This window comes from Calypte anna, chromosome 27, assembly GCF_003957555.1.
Source record: "Calypte anna isolate BGI_N300 chromosome 27, bCalAnn1_v1.p, whole genome shotgun sequence".
In the NCBI taxonomy this organism is placed as follows: domain Eukaryota; kingdom Metazoa; phylum Chordata; class Aves; order Apodiformes; family Trochilidae; genus Calypte; species Calypte anna.
Genome location: NC_044272.1, coordinates 3,068,677 through 3,086,627, shown reverse-complemented (window position 1 = coordinate 3,086,627; position 17,951 = coordinate 3,068,677). Strand labels below are relative to the sequence as shown.

General features: G+C 47.7%; 1 protein-coding gene across 1 annotated transcript in view; it reads right to left on the bottom strand.

Annotated features, from left to right (window-relative positions):
• Window positions 1-11,106, bottom strand: part of KANSL1 (KAT8 regulatory NSL complex subunit 1) — a 105,210-nt gene extending 94,104 nt beyond the window's left edge. The window contains exon 1 of the mRNA XM_030466100.1: window positions 11,016-11,106. The gene's annotated coding sequence lies outside the window, so the exon portion shown is untranslated. The remainder of the gene's footprint in view (window positions 1-11,015) is intronic.
• Window positions 11,107-17,951: the final 6,845 nt, after the last annotated feature.

Genomic DNA, 17,951 nt, shown 5'->3' with positions numbered 1-17,951 from the left:
CGCAGCATGGCGCGGCCCCGCGGGGCATGCTGGGAGATGTAGTCCCGCAACCCCCGGCCACGCCACGTGCGGCCAAGGAGCCCCGCAACTCCCCACCCCCCCAAAACACACACACACCCCGCACACCCCACTTCCCGCTGCACACCCCCACCCTGAGGGGCAGACTACAACCTAGACAGAATTTCACCGTTTTTAGCGTTTCCATCCCCAAAACATCACTTCCTGTTTTGCCATTTCTGAGCCTGCTCCCTGCAGAAAAACTTCCACTGGCTCAAGCGTTTCCCTCCCCCCCCTTTAACCCCCCCAACCACTTCGCTTTTCCCTCTCCACCTGCAGTCCCAGACGCTTTTCACCGCCTTATTCCCATTTTTCCCCTGCCGAGCTTTTCAGCTTTTTTCCCCAAAAACTTCACCTCCAAATCCCACTCAACCCCCTCCCCATCAACAACACCCAAAACCCCCCCGGACCCCTCCCAGCTTTCCGAGGTGTTGCTGCAAATTCGGGTCCAGACCCCTAAACTGCACGAACCCCCCCCCCCAGACCCCCCCTTTGCCCTCCGAGCCCTCTAAAGGCTCCGAATCCCTGAGACTTGGGGGGGGGTCCGCATGGTCCCAGCATCTCTGCCAAGGGGGATGCAGCCCCCGGTGCCTCCAAGGGGTTTTATTCCAAATAAAATCGGGAAAAAACAGGAATTGTGAGCTGAAACCGAGCAGGAGAGGCTTTTCCATAGCACCATAAGGATTTTTCCTCCTCCTCCCCAACCAACTCCATCTCCCTACAAGCAGAGGATGCACCCAGAGGGAGAAGAAGAAGAGGGAAAAAAAAAGAAAATAAATCAGCACGGGACTGCAGAACCATTTGACCTCTTTGACCTTCAGTTTTAGCCATGTGCAGGAGGGTGACATCCAGCTGTCCCCCAGCACAAGGAGGGAATGGCCACCAACACACCCAGAGGGGACACAAACCCCCCCAGGTTGGGACTTGATGGCAAGTTTTGTTCTGGGTTTATTGCTCTTTACTTCCCCCTCACTTCAGCTCTGCTGCCTCTGCACTAGGAAGGCAGTTTGGGTGCTAAAAAGGGGATTTAGAGCATCATCTGGCTGCAAAAGGGAAAAGCTACAGCAGTGGGTGGTGGTACAGAGAGAGGGGATGGCCCAGGGACTTGGGTTTAGAGGGAAAAGAGAGGGAAAAAGGAAAAAAGAGGAGAAGAGGAAAAAAGAGGAGAAGAGGAAAAAAAGAGGAGAAGAGGAAAAAAAGAGGAGAAGAGGAAAAAAAGAGGAGAAGAGGAAAAAAAGAGGAGAAGAGGAAAAAAGAGGAGAAGAGGAAAAAAAAGAGGAGAAGAGGAGAAGAGGAGAAGAGGAGAAGAGGAGAAGAGGAGAAGAGGAGAAGAGGAGAAGAGGAGAAGAGGAGAAGAGGAGAAGAGGAGAAGAGGAGAAGAGGAGAAGAGGAGAAGAGGAGAAGAGGAGAAGAGGAGAAGAGGAGAAGAGGAGAAGAGAGGAGAAGAGAGGAGAAGAGGAGAAGAGGAGAAGAGGAGAAGAGGAGAAAGAGAGGAAGAGAGGAGAAGAGAGGAGAAGAAGGAGAAGAGGAGAAGAGGAGAAGAGGAGAAGAGGAGAAGAGGAGAAGAGGAGAAGAGGAGAAGAGGAGAAGAGGAGAAGAGGAGAAGAGGAAAGAGGAAAAGAGGAAAAAAGGAAAAAAGGAAAAAAGGAAAAAAAGGAAAAAAAGAAAAAGAAAAGAGAGGAAGGAAAAGAGAGGAAGGAAAAGAGAGGAAGGAAAAGAGAGGAAGGAAAAGAGAGGAAGGAAAAGAGAGGAAGGAAAAGAGAGGAAGGAAAAGAGAGGAAGGAAAAGAGAGGAAGGAAAGAGAGGAAGGAAAAGAGAGGAAGGAAAAGAGAGGAAGGAAAAGAGAGGAAGGAAAAGAGGAAGGAAAAGAGAGGAAGGAAAAGAGGAAAGGAAAAGAGGAAAGGAAAAGAGGAAAGGAAAAGAGGAAAGGAAAGAGGAAAGGAAAAGAGGAAAGGAAAAGAGGAAAGGGGAAAAGGAAAGGAAAAAAGGAAAAGGAAAAAGAAAAAGGAAAAGGAAAAAGGAAAAGGAAAAAGGAAAAGGAAAAAGGAAAAGGAAAAAGGAAAAGGAAAAAGGAAAAGGAAAAGAAACAGAAAAAAAGAAAAAAATCGAAAAAAAGGAGAAAAAAGAAAAAGAAAGGGAAAAAAAAAAGAAAAAAAGTAAAAAGAAAGCCCCCCAAGGTGTGCTGTCTCACTGCAGAGTTAGGTAAGCCTGTGAGGAGCCTCTGTTCCCAGCTCAGCCCATCCTGCTCTGCATTATGCAGCACAGACACACAAGTTTTTTTTTCCCCTCCTCTTGCTCCAAACCCCACAAGAGAGGGAAAACAACGCTCCCTCCTTCAGGAAACCTTTGGAGTTAAGAATCTCTTGAAAATCCAATATATTCCTTAACAAATCCCAGCCTGGAACTGCCATGCTGCTGATTTCTTGGGGTGATAAATCCAGCAGCAATTAAATTCCTGAGGGATTCTCTAAGGGCTTCTGGGGTCACCTCCATTTGCAGCCAAAACTGCTCCAAAAGTGCCACAAATTTCCTCAAAACTCAGCTCATATTTAAGGGTTTTTCAAGCAAAATGTCCAACACAAAGACCAAAGGTTGGGGTTTTTTTTTTCCCTTAACACAAGGAGGTGCAGACAACCAGTTAGCCCAGAATTTCCTGCAGTAAATGAAAAAAAAAAATAAAATAAATGAGCCTGAACTGGGCTTCAAGTCAATGGGGAAACTGTGCCAAGGAGGAGCTCAGGACACTGCTACCAGGAAAATAAATTCTGTTCAGAAATTGTGTTTCTGAAGGCAATTTCACACTTTTTCCTGAGCTCTTCAGCTCTTCAAAAGCCCTAAAACAGCAGACACACATCTAAGGGTTTGTTATTTATTTTTAAATCTGCCTTCAATTCTCTTGGGCTAAAAAAAGCAGAATTTTTTTTGCATTTTTATACTGCAAAAGAAGAGGGAAGGCAATCTCTTGGCTGAAGAAATTCAAGTTTCTAAGCTTTTGGTCACTCTGAATTTTCTGCTCATTCAGGCAAACCCAACCAAGAGCTGAGACCTCTGCTTGACAGTCTTGGGACATTTCTGGATTTTCCTGCAGCACAGAAACAACTATTTCATCAGCCAACCTTACCTGGAGATGATGTAGCAAAAATTGCTGCCCAAACTCAACTAAGACAGCACTGACCTCTGACAGGGACCTTTTTAAAGCCTTTCTGGAGTTTATTTTCCATTCCAAGTCATGCTGCAACATCTCCTCCAGGTCACCTGGGTATTCCTGCACCAGTACAGAGTTTTTCTCACTGCTCCTGAGATGCTTTTCATGAGGAGGAGCAGCTCCCCCCAGCAAATTCCCATAAAGAGCATCATCCTTTAAATCACTTTGGGGTCCCCCTCTCCCTCAAAGCATCAGGACCAGACAAACCACAAGGTTCAACAAAAACTGTGATTTCCCTCATACCTGATCAGCACCTTGGCTTTTTTTTCATTGCCTCCACCAACCAATCCTCCTGGCTGTACCTGCCTCAGACCCTATACACTCAAAATACTGATGGTTATACCTATATTAAACAGGATAAGGGAGACTTTGGAGCCTGCAAAAATGCCAAATGGGTTTGAGAAACAACCTGAACGGAGGAAAGATCCTGAGCACCAAAGATGAGACATCCTACAGATAAAGCCAGAATTTTTTTTGCATTTTCATTTGCAGCCTTCTTAGAGACCCAAAAAAACCTCCAAACTCCAATGTCAGTGGCCACAGAAAATTCAAGACTTGGAATTCAGCAAATTCAAAGTAGCATTTGTGGAGCACCATCCTTTAAGTCACTTTGGGGTCCCCCTCTCCCTCAAAGCATCAGGACCAGACAAACCACAAGGCTCAACAAAAACTGAGTCTCATGTCCCCTCATACCCAATCAGCACCTTGGCTTTTCTTTCATTGCCTCCACCAACCAATCCTCATGGCTGTACCTGCCTCAGTCTCTATACACAAAATACTGATGGTTATACTTATATTAAACATGATAAGGGAGACTTTGGAGCCTGCAAAAATGCCAAACGGGTTTGAGAAACATCCTGAACGGAGGAAAGATCCTGAGCACCAAAGATGAGACATCCTACAGATAAAGCCAGAATTTTTTTTGCATTTTCATTTGCAACCTCGTTAAGAGATCCCAAAAAAACCTCCAAACTCCAAGGTCAGTGGCCACAGAAAACTCAAGACTTGGAATTCAGCAAATTCAAAGTAGCATTTGTGGAGCACCATCCTTTAAATCACTTTGGGGTCCCCCTCTCCCTCAAAGCATCAGGACCAGACAAACCACAAGGCTGAACAAAAACTGAGTCTCATGTCCCCTCATACCCGATCAGCACCTTGGCTTTTCTTTCATTGCCTCCACCAACCAATCCTCATGGCTGTACCTGCCTCAGTCTCTATACACAAAATATTGATGGTTATACTTATATTAAACATGATAAGGGAGAATTTGGAGCCTGCAAAAATGCCAAATGGGTTTGAGAAACATCCTGAAGGGAGGAAAGATCCTGAGCACCAAAGATGAGACATCCTACAGATAAAGCCAGAATTTTTTTTGCATTTTCATTTGCAGCCTTCTTAGAGACCCAAAAAAACCTCCAAACTCCAATGTCAGTGGCCACAGAAAATTCAAGACTTGGAATTCAGCAAATTCAAAGTAGCATTTGTGGAGCACCATCCTTTAAGTCACTTTGGGGTCCCCTTCTCCCACAAAGCATCAGGACCAGACAAACCACAAGGCTCAACAAAAACAGAGTGTGATGTCCCCTCATGTTCCCTTCACTTTCCAGCACAGGTTCATTGCCTCTACCAACCAATCCTCATGGCTGTACCTGCCTCAGTCTCTATACATTAAAATATTGATGGTTGTAACTATATTAAACATGATAAGGGAGACTTTGGAGCCTGCAAAAACGCCAAATGGGTTTGAGAAACATCCTGAAGGGAGGAAAGATCCTGAGCACCAAAGACAGTGATGAGACTTCCAAAATTTTTGCATTTTCATTTGCAACCTCGTTAAGAGATCCCAAACAAAGCTCCAAACTCCAATGTCAGTGGCCACAGAGGCTTCAGAAAATTCAAGACTTGGAATTGAGCAAATTCAAAGCAGCAACAAGAAAAGTAACCTGTGCAGTGCCCATTGTTCTGCTGATATTCTTCACCATTACAGAAAGAAAAGTGCCCAGTGGTATTAAGAAAAGCCCAGATATTCTGAAAATGCTCAGTAGGAAGGAAAGAAAGAGGAAAAAAAGAAGGGTCCAGGGTCTCATGAAGATAAATAGATGCTGGTGGAGCTTGGCATCCCTGGAAGTTCCCTGATCAGGGAGGTCTCTATTCTACTAATGCATCCTAAGGTCAAGCTACAAACCTTGAGGACTTCCAGATTGATGGATTAAGATTTAGTTTCCTTGGGAGAAACAGGAAATTGAGGTTACTACTCACTAAAAAAGCCAAAGGATGCTCTGATAAGTATCAGAGCTTGTCTGAACCCCCCCATGATGATTCAGATCAAGTTTTTGGATGCAGACATCCATCATTGCAAGGCCAACACATGTTGCTTAGTGTCATACTGGAGTTTAAGACACCTGCACCTCTCAAGCTCAAAGCTGTTTTGTCACCTGGGCTAGGGGAAAATGCTCACTAGGAAGGAAAGAAAGAGGAAAAAAAAATTAAAAATCCAGGGCCTCATAAAGATAAATAGATGCTGGTGGAGCTTGGCATCCCTGGAAGTTCCCTGATCAGGGAGGTCTCTATTCTACTAATGCATCCTAAGGTCAAGCTACAAACCTTGAGGACTTCCAGACTGATGGATTAAGTTTTAGTTTCCTTGGGAGAAACAGGAAATTGAGGTTACTACTCACTAAAAAAGCCAAAGGATGCTCTGATAAGTATCAGAGCTTGTCTGAACCCCCCCATGATGATTCAGATCAAGTTTTTGGATGCAGACATCCATCATTGCAAGGCCAACACATGTTGCTTAGTGTCATACTGGAGTTTAAGACACCTGCACCTCTCAAGCTCAAAGCTGTTTTGTCACCTGGGCTAGGGGAAAATGCTCACTAGGAAGGAAAGAAAGAGGAAAAAAAAAAAAAAGTCCAGGGTCTCATGAAGATAAATAGATGCTGGTGGAGATGGCATCCCTGGAAGTTCCCTGATCAGGGAGGTCTCTATTCTACTAATGCATCCTAAGGTCAAGCTACAAACCTTGAGGACTTCCAGATTGATGGATTAAGTTTTAGTTTCCTTGGGAAAAACAGGAAATTGAGGTACAGCTCACTAAAAAAGCCAAATAATGCTGTGATAAGTATCAAAGCTTGTTTGAAAACCCCTGTGATGATTCAGATCAAGTTTTTTTATGCAGACATCCATCATTGCAAGGCCAACACATGCTGCTTGGTGTCATATTGGAGTCTGCTCTAGGATACCTGCAAGCTCAACGCTGTTTTGTCACCTGGGCTTAGGTGAGAAATTATTTTAATCTGCTGGGAAGTAAAGGGGCTTTGGTTATTATGACCTAATAAGAAGCTCTTTGGAATCAATCATGGTTTCCACTGCAAAATGTATTTCTATAGTTTCCACTCTGAGATGTATTCCTAGGGTTTCCAGAGGATTGAGAGGCTGGGAATATTCTAAGGCTGTTTAAGGAAGGTAACAACTTCATCCTTGTAGTTTTCAGTCCTTGCCCAAGAGGTTGGACTCATCAGGTCATGCCAAAAACTGCTCAAATACTCCAGACTCTTGCATCAGACCAACACACTTGGTCTAGAAGACTCCCCAAAGTCCTCATGGATGCTGCTATCACTTGGGGGAATACAGGGAAGAATTCCAAGGAAGAAGGCTGAGTACTCACAGTCCAGCACCACAAACTCGAGCTGGGGACTGATAGCCAAATTTTATCAATTTGCAGAAGGTAAAGTCTGTAAATAGACATTTAATTGTGACCCTGTATCACCCAAGCCCCCATGAAAAGGCCAACAAATTCTCAGGTTTAGATCTACTCAAAACAACACAAGTGTATGAAACTCCAGAAGAGAGACATCAGGAAGCTTCAGTTCCATCAGTTTTTTGCTTAAAAAGCCCCAGGATGACAGGAATTAAGGCAACACTTCCTTTATGATAATCAGTATTTTTTTTAGAGTATCCTACAGAGATTCATAGAATCATAGAATCACAGAATCCTAGGGGTTGGAAGGGACCTCGAAAGATCATCTAGTCCAACCCCCCCTGCCAGAGCAGGGCCACCTAGAGTACATCGTGCAGGAACGTGTCCAGGCGGGTTTTGAATGTCTCCAGTGAAGGAGACTCCACGACCCCCCTGGGCAGCCTGTTCCAGGGCTCTGTCACCCTTACAGGAAAAAAATGTTTCTGGATATTCAACTTGAACCTCCTGTGCTCCAATTTACACCCATTACCCCTTGTCCTATCACTGGTCACCACTGAGAAAAGCCTAACTCCATCTCCCTGACACTCACCCCTTACATATTTGAACACATTGATGAGGTCACCCCTCAGTCTCCTTTTCTCCAAACTAAAGAGACCCAGCTCCCTCAGCCTTTCCTCATAAGGGAGATGTTCCACTCCCTTAATCATCTTAGTAGCTCTGCGCTGGACTCTTTCAAGCACTTCCCTGTCCTTCTTGAACTGAGGGGCCCAGAACTGGACACAATACTCCAGGTGCGGCCTCACCAATTCAGTGATATGAGCAGTAAACCAGCACATGTATGAATAACAGAATAACTGAGGTGACAGCATTTTAAAATTCCATTCCTTCCATTTCTTCTGTCATGGAAAAGGAGGAAGGAAAGCAAAGTTAAGGGAGAGAAGAAGGAAATGTGACCCTGCACTAACTGTGTAAAAATGAATCTCTTATAAACTCTAAGAGAGAGGCTCATTGAGTTTGAGGGGACAACCCTTCCAAACCCCACTATCAAAACAAACCTTAGAGCTTTTGTATAGACATTTCACACTTTTATTTCCCCTCCTAGGAGTAATGTTCAGTTTCCCTGCCTGACAGACAGGATTAGGAGTTTCCAGGTAAATTCAAGTCAGAATTAGCAGCCCAGAAACAAGCATGGGGGGGGGAGACACCCTCAGCAGCACAGTGCTGAGAGAGGGACTGGGTTTATCCCTGCTGTGCAGCTCAGCCCAACTTTGAGAAAGTCTTGATGTGCTCTGCTTTATCCACAAGCCATGGCCAAGGCTTGCAGAACATCTCCACAGTTTGGGTTTTTACCAAGTCCTGCACCTCATGCTCTCCAGCAAACCCCAGACCCCCCCCCCAAGGCCAAGCTCCCATCACTTGACACTGGGACACCACAGCTCTCCCTCTGTGACAAAATTAACATTACTTTTAAGAGTCTCTGGTCATTAATTCATGGGACAATCTTCTTTTTCACACATTCTTTTTCAGATCCACTAACAGGAAAGTTTCTGCTTGGAGGGCACTTGGAACAATGCTATTGCTGTTTGGATTTCCAGACTTGGAGGGGTGGGGGGAAAAAATTACTGCTTTGTTTTATTACTGCTGCTAATAATTCAGTTTAATTGCAAACTGGAGCAGTGGTTTAACTGAAACACAGCTGATAACCAGGACTTTAGATTATTTCCTCTTCTGGTCATGCTCAAGAGTCACTCAGCATCCTAAGAGCAGAGCTGTGCCCCAAGAACTTCTGTTCCCAAGTCTCCCAGCTTCCAGTTTCAGGGTTTTATAGCAAAACCTTCAGTCCTGGCCAAATCTACCTGGTTCCAACCCCATCTGCAGCACAGACAGACATCAGAGATCCTTGGTGGAAAAAGTCAAGTCCTTACATGCTTATTAAGACCACTTCCTAGGACAAGTCTCATGCAGGAGAAGCAATGCAGAGAAAACCAGAGGGAAACCAGCAACAAATCCCCCATTTCTGCAACCAACCCCACAGCCCAGAGAGCTCCAGAGCCTGGAGATTTCTCCCTGTGCCTTTTAGATGTGAAGACCCAGGAAGATCCTCCTGGTCCTTCCCTCTCCTTTGAGGAGCTGCAGGTAAAGAGCTTTGGAAAGGCTAAAGAAAAGGAGTTGTCCTATGATGAAAAAGTATTGCAGACTGGGACAGTGCCATCAGGCACTGGAGTTTGGGAACACACCAGGGATGCAAGACAGACAGGCACTCAAATATGGACTCATAGAAGCTTTAAAGCAATTGGCAGAGGAAAAGATGACACACTCCTACACTAAAAAAAAAAAAAAAAAAAAAAAAAAAAACCAAAAAAACCAAAAAACCACAAAAAAAAACCCACCAAACAACCCAGCAAGGTCCAACAAGATCCTCACCACAAGAAGTGAACACCTCTGAGGATGTGCTGGCCTGACACAGGACAGTCAGAACATCCTCCTGGCTACACCCTCCAGCTGGCTACACCAGGACACACAGACAGCTCCTTCCAGTTCCTGGGAAGCAGCTCCAGGATCTGGTGTTATCCTCCCCCCTTGCCCATCCCTACCCCACTGATGCCTCCAGCACCCTCCCAAATCCCCCTACACAAGTGACACTGTATCCCCCCCATTTCCCAATGGCTTAAAGCTCTCTTCAACTTGATTTTTTTTTTTTTTCCAGCCTGAAGCACAAGGCTGAGGAGCTGAGGTTTGGAATCAGAACGTTTTGTTAGAACATCACCTCTTGTGGATGGCTGCAGAGCCTCAGGAGCTGAGGCACAGGAGGAAATCTCAGCACCCAAGGGCCACACAAGCACCAAAATGGGTGTCAAGCTCCACACAGCCAGGTGCTAAACCTCTGTAGAGCCAATCTATCCATGTGGTGCTTTGGAAATAAGGACCAGTTTCCAGCAGAGATCAGCTCCTGACTTCCTACAGCAGGAGCTGTAGCAAAAGAGACTTCCCAGGTATTTAGGGATAACCTCCAGAACTTGTAGGAGGGAGTTCAAGTCCTTTTTTAAAGCTCACATTTTAAATGTTATTATTTGTCCAAAGAATAAGAGCCTTTACTGTTGTGTTAGCCAACTGGAGATCAGATACCAGAGCAGATTTGTTTAAGGTCAGTGTGAAAGGATTGAGCAAAGATTTTTGGTTTTCCCATTACAAGAGAATTTGCTCTAAATTCAGCCTCCATAATTGGCCTAAAGTCAGCCTGCTTTGGCTTGTAGAGTTATGAAAAGAGGGAAATATCCTTCCCTTTAGATTTTATTCAGCTTCATGGAACCTGAGGGCTGTACCTGTGCATTTAAACCATGATTCTTAACCTGTAATAACATTAGCAAGGGAAGAGGTGACTTCAAAACAGGCATCAGCAAAACCCTTGCCACCCTCCACTCCACACCCAGCAGCTCGGTGACCATTTCCCCCCTGGGGAAGGCAGAAACACAGAAATCTGAGCACCAAAAAGAAAGGGTGAGAGACCTTCTGTTTTCCTGGGACAAAGCCAAGACCACTCTGACAGGTACAGATAAAACTCCCTTGATATTTTAAGTATATATAAAAGAGCAAGTAAAAAGGACCTGAGTGATGTAAACCTTAGGTTTAAAGGATCCAGGAAAGAAGGTGGGGGGGAAATAGAGCTTTCTTTTCCCAGGCAAGCCATACCTTGATGTCTCAGTGCTGTTGCATACAAGGACAGCTAATACCAGGAAATACACACCCCCAAGAGAAGGCTACACATCTCCTCACTGCAAACAGGCACTGGAACTGGTTGGAAATAAAACACCTTGCACACCCAGGGGATGAATCCCCATTTCCAGCCATCTTCCCAAACCTCCATTTTCAAGTTCCCCATTCCCCAAGAAACTCCCTGCAGAGCTCCAGACCCATCCCACACCCTCAGGAACTAGAACACCCCCTGGAAAAGCAACTCAGCCCATCCAACCTGGAGGGTTGGGGAGGGGATTTGCAGCCCCCCCCAAAGTTGAGCCTCAACCCACCCAGGTGGGGAGACAGAGGTGACCATACCTTGGTGGGCATCTTGGCCATGCCCATCCTCACCACCTGTGGTCCAGGTGCTCAACGAGGGGCTCCGGATCCTTCCAGCTTTTGCCGACGTTTTGGTAGGGCTGCAAGTTTCTTATTTATTTAGTTGAGAAGGTGGAAAAATCCAGGACCTGAGCTAGAAAAAAAATAAAAATTACAAAAAATAAAATAAAAAGATTAAAAAAAAAAATTTAAAATTGCTGTCAGCATTAGGAGGGCATCGCTGGCACCCCGCACACCCACCCCGCCTCTCCCCTACCCCCTTTACCTCCATCCCGCCCCGGGGCCCCGCAGCACCCAGAGCCCGGCCCAGTGGTGCGGGGGACCGGGGGGCTGCGTTCCCGGGATCCTTCTAGAAGCCCCCCCAGGCCCTGCCTTGCTTCCCCGGACTAAAATGGAGGCCCGGGGCGGGAAGGGGGGGATCCCCGCACCGCACGGAGCCGGCCCGGCCCCCCCCACCCCGGGCAGCGCTGCGGGGCGGAGCTCGCCCCGGGCCCTCAGCTCGGCCCACCCCCTCCACCCCCCAAAAACCAACCTCGGCCCCCAACTCCCCGGGGTGGCCTCGGTGGCCTCCCCCCCCCCCCCTATCTCCCTCCCCCCCACCCCAGCCCCCGCAGCCAAGTTGCGGGAGGACGGCAGCGGGGAAGCAGAGGGGGGGGGGGGGAACGACAGGACTTGGCCTGGTGCTGCCCGCAGGCGATGAGGGGACCCTCGCGCCCCCCACTCGGTACCGACCCACCCCCGAAAGCCCCCGGCCCGGGGTCCCTCCTCCCCGCACCCCCCCCGAGCCGCCCCGCACCGACAGCGCCTCGCCCCGCACCTACCTGCGCCGCTCAACCACCCTTGAAGTGGGGACCTTCCGCCCTCCCCCCGCCCCCATTGGCTGAGCCCGGGGCATGGGCCCTTCCCATTGGCTGCCGCCGCGTCAATCAGCGCCGGAGGGGCGGGGCGAGGGGTGATTGATGCGGTGCCGCGGATCGGCCCCTGCCCGGCACCCCCCGCACCCCTCACCCACCCCCCTTTTACCCCCCCCCGGGACCCTCCGCTCACCGCCCGCTCCACCTCCCGCACCCACCCCACCCCATCCCGCAGGTTCGGCCCGGCCCGGCCCGTTCAGGAGGCCCCGGGCTCTGGGCCGCCTCCCGGGGCAGCCACGGGTCCTCCCGGGCCGCGGGACCGGCGGGGGCCTGGATGCGGGGGTGCTGCGGGGGTGGAGGGGGGGGGGCAGCGGCTTCTGAGCCCCGGGGATGCGGGGTGTCCCGCGGACCACAGGCCACCCGTGACTCGTGGGTGACAAGGGGTCCTGCCTTGTCACACGCGTGACACAGGGCCCGTGTCCCGCAGGTGACACGCATCCCTGCCCCTGTGAGGGACGCGGAGCTGCGGGAGGGATGGCAGCAGTCCCACTCCCCCATGGCTGTCACCAGTGGGCCCTGAGCTGCCCCTCGAGGGTCCCACGCTCCAGATTGCTGTCACCCAGCAGTGGCCACCTCGGGTCCCTTGCTAGCCACACGCTGCTGAGCTCAGGGGGGGCTTCAGTGGGGAAGGGACACCCTGCCCTGGCTTTTCCTTCTGCCTCCTCACACCAGCTCTGCTCTTTCTGCTTCCTCTTGTCATTTTTGTTTTGGTTTGGTTTTTTGGGTTTTTTTTCTGGTCTTTTATCCCAGGGCTGGGCAGGATTGAATCCCAATGGACACTCCTGAAGTTTCCACTGAGGGTCCCTCAGAGTCACAAGTCCCTTTGGGATGTTTGGGATGCTGCAGATCCACCCCCAGCATCCAAGATCCTTATTCCAGTGCCCTGCTCCTCCCGGGAATCACCAGGAGGATTAGTACCATCCTGAAGTGTCTCCAAGGTCTGAGTATTCCCAAGGTTCTGCTGGATCCATAGAAAAAAGTCCCATTTCTTGGCTCCTTGGGCAAGGGGATGGGTTCTGGTTGGGATTCTTGCCACCCCCCCAAGTCCAAGTAGGTCCATCCATGGGGTGATGTGGAAGGAAGGAGACTGCTGGAGCCAGAGATTCCTGTGGAATGGGATGAATTCCCTCAGCCCAAATTATTGCTTTTAAAAAACATCCTGAATTTGTCACATCTGGTGCAGGGAAGACATAGAGGAGGAATTTCTGCACCAACTCAATAGAGGAGCCAAAATCCTCTAAATTTACATTAAAATCCAAACACACCCTACCCAGAGCAGCAGCATTCACCATATCCCACAGCCCCAGTCCCAGAGATCTCATTCCCTGGGGAAAGTGGGGTTTGTGTGGTGGTTACAACCAGATTTTTATCATGGTTATGATCCCAAAGTCCCTTTGGGATGTTTGGGATGCTGCAGATCCACCCCCAGCATCCAAGATCCTTATTCCAGTGCCCTGCTCCTCCCGGGAATCACCAGGAGGGTTGGTACCATCCTGAAGTGTCTCCAAGGTCTGAGTATTCCCAAGGTTCTGCTGGATTCATAGAAAAAAGTCCATTTTCTTGGCTCCTTGGGCAAGGGGATGGGTTCTGGTTGGGATTCTTGCCACTCCCAAGTCCAAGTAGGTCCATCCATGGGGTGATGTGGAAGGAAGGAGACTGCTGGAGCCAGAGATTCCTGTGGAATGGGATGAATTCCCCCAGCACACATTTTTGCTTTTAAAAAAACCATGCTGAATTTGTCGTCATCATAGCTGGTGCAGGAAAGACCCAGGAGGAATTTATGCACCAACTCAATAGAGGAGCCAAAATCCTCTAAATTTACATTAAAATCCAAACACACCCTATACAGAGCAGCACCATTCACCCTCTCCCGCAGCTCCAATCCCAGGGATCTCCTTCCCTGGGAAAAGTCAGGTTTGTGTGGTGGTTACAACCAGATTTTTGTCATAGTTATCCAGGAGAATCCAGAACAAGACCACCAACAATCAGGCTCTGGGTTTCCCTTTGACCACCAACCTTGAATCTACCATCCCGAAGCGGCCATTTGCCCGGATTGCTGAACAGGGTCCCAAAAGTCCAAACAACCGGGACTGGCAAACAAATGCAAAGAGTGACCACTGAAAACTTGGGCTGGCCTTAACCCTCACATGGAACCCTACCCACAGCACCACCAACAATCGGCCTACGGGTTTCCCTTTGACCACCAACCTTGAATCTACCAGCCCGAAGCGGCCATTTGCCCAGATTGCTGAATGGGGCCCCAAAAGTCAGAACAACTGAGACTGGCAAACAAATGCAAAGAGTGACCACTGAAAACTTTGGCTGGCCTTAACCCTCACATGGAACTGTAGCGGGAGGAGCCATTCTTGCTCCTGATGCTCGACGAGCTGCTGGTCTCTTCCAGGACTCCAGCCACCACACAGCGCTTCCAGGGTAGAAGTGTAGTGGGAAGAGCCTTTCTTGCTCCAGAGGCTCAACAAGCTGCTGGCCTCTCCATGCCTCGCACCAGAGTGAGCTGAGGTGCCTTCTGTGGGTGTGTGTCCCACCTTTATTGGCCCCCTGGTCTTGTTCATGCCCAATAGGGGCCTGTCCTAATCAGGCACAGGTGGACTCACACCCACTCACTGGCAATTCGAGGCACCTGGTTTATCTTCTCTACATGGAACCCTACCCACAGCACCACCAACAATTGGCCTACGGGTTTCCCTTTGACCACCAACCTTGAATCTACCAGCCCGAAGCGGCCGTTTGCCCGGATTGCTGAATGGGGCCCCAAAAGTCGGAACAACTGAGACTGGCAAACAAATGCAAAGAGTGACCACTGAATACTTTGGCTGGCCTTAACCCTCACATGGAACCCTACCCACAGCACCACCAACTGTAGAGAAGATAAACCAGGTGCCTCGAGCTGCCAATGAGTGGGTGTGAGTCCACCTGTGCCTGGTTAGAACAGGCCCCTATTGGGCATGAACAAGACCAGGAAGGCAATAAAGTTGGGACACACACCCACAGAGAGAAGCTCAGCTCACTCTTGTGAGAGGCAATGGAGAGGCCAGCAGCTCATCGCGCCTCAGGAGCAAGAAAGGCTCCTCCCGCTACAACCAACAATCGGCCTACGGGTTTCCCTTTGACCACCAACCTTGAATTTACCAGCCCGAAGCGGCCATTTGCCCAGATTGCTGAATGGGGTCCCAAAAGTCCGAACAACCGGGACTGGCAAACAGATGCAAAGAGTGACCACTGAAAACTTTGGCTGGCCTTAACCCTCACATGGAACCCTACCCACAACACCACCAACAATCATCCTACAGGTTGCCCTTTTACCACCAACCTTGAATCTACCAGCCCGAAGCGGCCATTTGCCCGTAGTGCTCTCCTGTCCCTGCTTCTCCAGCTGTCCCTCAAAAAGGAAGGAATATCTTCCAGGGTTTAGAGAGTAGCAGGATCCAGAAATGGGGAAGCAGGTTCCCCAATAATGGTGGTTTGAAAAGCAGAGAGGTAAAAGCAGTTGAAAAGAAAAAGTAGTAGGAAAGAAAAAGTAGAAAAAAAAGTTTTATTCTCTGTGTTAATCTAATTTTAAACCCTGCTTCTTTGAAGATGAAGAATATGGGTTTTTTGGTTTTGAAACCCTATTCTCCTCCACCACTGAGTGAAAAAAAATGAAAATAAACCAGTGCCTGCTCCTGGACCAGGTCTTGCTCAAATAAAGCCTGGCAGAGGGGCACGAAATAAGGAGATGAAGCAGCAGCAAAGTTCCTTATGGAGAACGGAAGTGTCAGGCCAAAGCTCTGGGTGTTTCTCAAGAGCAGGTACCAAAAATATTCCCCAGCTGGAAATCCTGATGTGGTGACAACTCCCGGTGTCTAAGGCAGATTCAGACAGAGAAGGAAGCAGCAGAGCTTACAAAAAAAGTCAAGTTTTTTGCCTGCAGACATCTCAAGCTCAGCCTCCCATCAACAAAGCTGTTTCCCAGCCCAAACCCCCCCTGTTTGACACGAAAAAACAGACACAAAAAACCTGTAACCCACGAGACAGGAAGAATAACTCAGCTCTGTGTAAAGCTGGGCAGGAAGGCAGCAAAGAATTTAACCATGGGGCTGCATTTTGGGTGCAGAAGTCCAGGATTAAAAGAAAACCCCATGGAAAAAAAGGGGGGAGGCAACCAGGGGTAGGAAAGGGTTAAATTCAGGGTGACTTTCCAGCTCTCACCAAAATGAGTGGATGAGGTTAATAAAGTGAATAAAAATGAGGGTTAAAAGCTTGGATCCAACACAAGGGAACTTGGAGCAAGAGGAATTCCTCTGCAGCCACCAGCCTCAGCTTTTCCTCCAGGTCTGGGATAATTTCTCTGCTCTGAAAGGCATAAATTGTAAAAAACACCTAGGAGGTTCTTTAATCTCCTGTTGAGCTGCAGGATGGAAGCTAACGAAGAGAAAATGGGTTTGGCACTCAACTCTTTCCACCTCATCCCAAATTCTCCAGCCCAGGAACACAGATTTTTGGCTCATTTTATGTTAAAAGTTTTTTTTTTAACTTTTTTTTGGAAACCTGGGACAGATTCAGAGGTGGCAATAGCAGCAGGACAAGAAGCAGCCCCCATGATAACTCCTCAAACCTTCTCTCCAGCTCTGCTCCTCTTCCCCACCTCCTGGAGGATGAATCCCAAAACTGTTCCAAAGGACCTGGGGCTAAACCTGCTTTTAAAAGTAGTTTATTTGGATTTTCCACATCCTGTAATGAATCGTAAATATATTAACAGAAAAGATTCTTTTTTTTCTCTTCTCTCTCCTAAGACTGTACAATTTTTGAAATCAAAAATCAAAAAAAACAAAAAAAAAAAAAAAAAAAAAGACAAATTACATTGTTTCAATGCAAATAGCACACACCACACCCACACTTTGGAGTTTTCCATAGTTTTGTTGTAAGAAAATGACAGTTCCCTAATTATTTCAGCAAACACACTTGATGCCAGAGTGTCTTCATGCTCACCCATCCTTCTCCCCACCCCTCTTCAAAGAGAGAAGAATCTTATTAATTAAATCCTCATTTCATTAGCAGCATGAACTAAATATTACTTGAGATTCTGGGGACAAATTTATCACTTTAAGGGCTGATGGAAATATAAAGTGAGGATTAAATGCTCCAGGGAGCCTGGGAACCCTTCCACCACCCCAACTGAATTCATATTTCTTTTTTCAGGGTGTTGAAGGTTTCAATGAAGTTCACAATTCCTAACAAAAAGGGGAAAAGCCACTTCATTTCCTTCATCTCTGCTCTCCAGTTAAACCAAGCAGCATTTGTTATGGTAAAGAATTGAGAGCAGCATCTACTTACTTTTTGCTTCAAAGAAAAAAACCATGTTGGGAACCTAAAAGAAGCCAATGAACACATCAAGTGGTGGCATCAACACCAGTGCTGCCTCCTGACCTTATGCTCAGAAAATTCCTCCTGGAAAGGGATGTGCTGGGAAGCAGAAAATCCTGGGGCTGGATGGGAAACCCCCCCCCAAGGACCACAACAGAAACAGAGGAGGATTCTGAACCCTGTGTCTTGCCCAGAATGTGTCACCCCAAAAAGCTGGGCAAGGTTTTTCAAGTCAGCTCCAACTTGTCATGATTTTCCAGGCAATTCATCCACCTTCCAGACACAAGGAAGGATGTGGCAGAAGAACAAAGCTCCTTCAACAGAATTTGTCAGATTTTAGAAGTTCCTTTTCAGGCTGTTAGGGGAGTTGAAGCTTTTTTTCACTGCTTATCCTCCTAACTTAAAAAAAAAAAAAAACCCAAAAATCAGGTAATTATATTTTTTACTCAGCACTTGAGGATCATTTTTTAAAGGTTTTCCTGTGGCTCAGGACCAGAGAGAAGCTGTGACAGATGTGCCTTGTGTAAGATAAAGAATTAAAAAAAAAAATAGAAGTTTTAAAGGTAGCTAAAAAGACCCCCTAAAAACCAACATGAAAAAGAAAACCCCCAAACATTAAGACTTATCACAACCAATG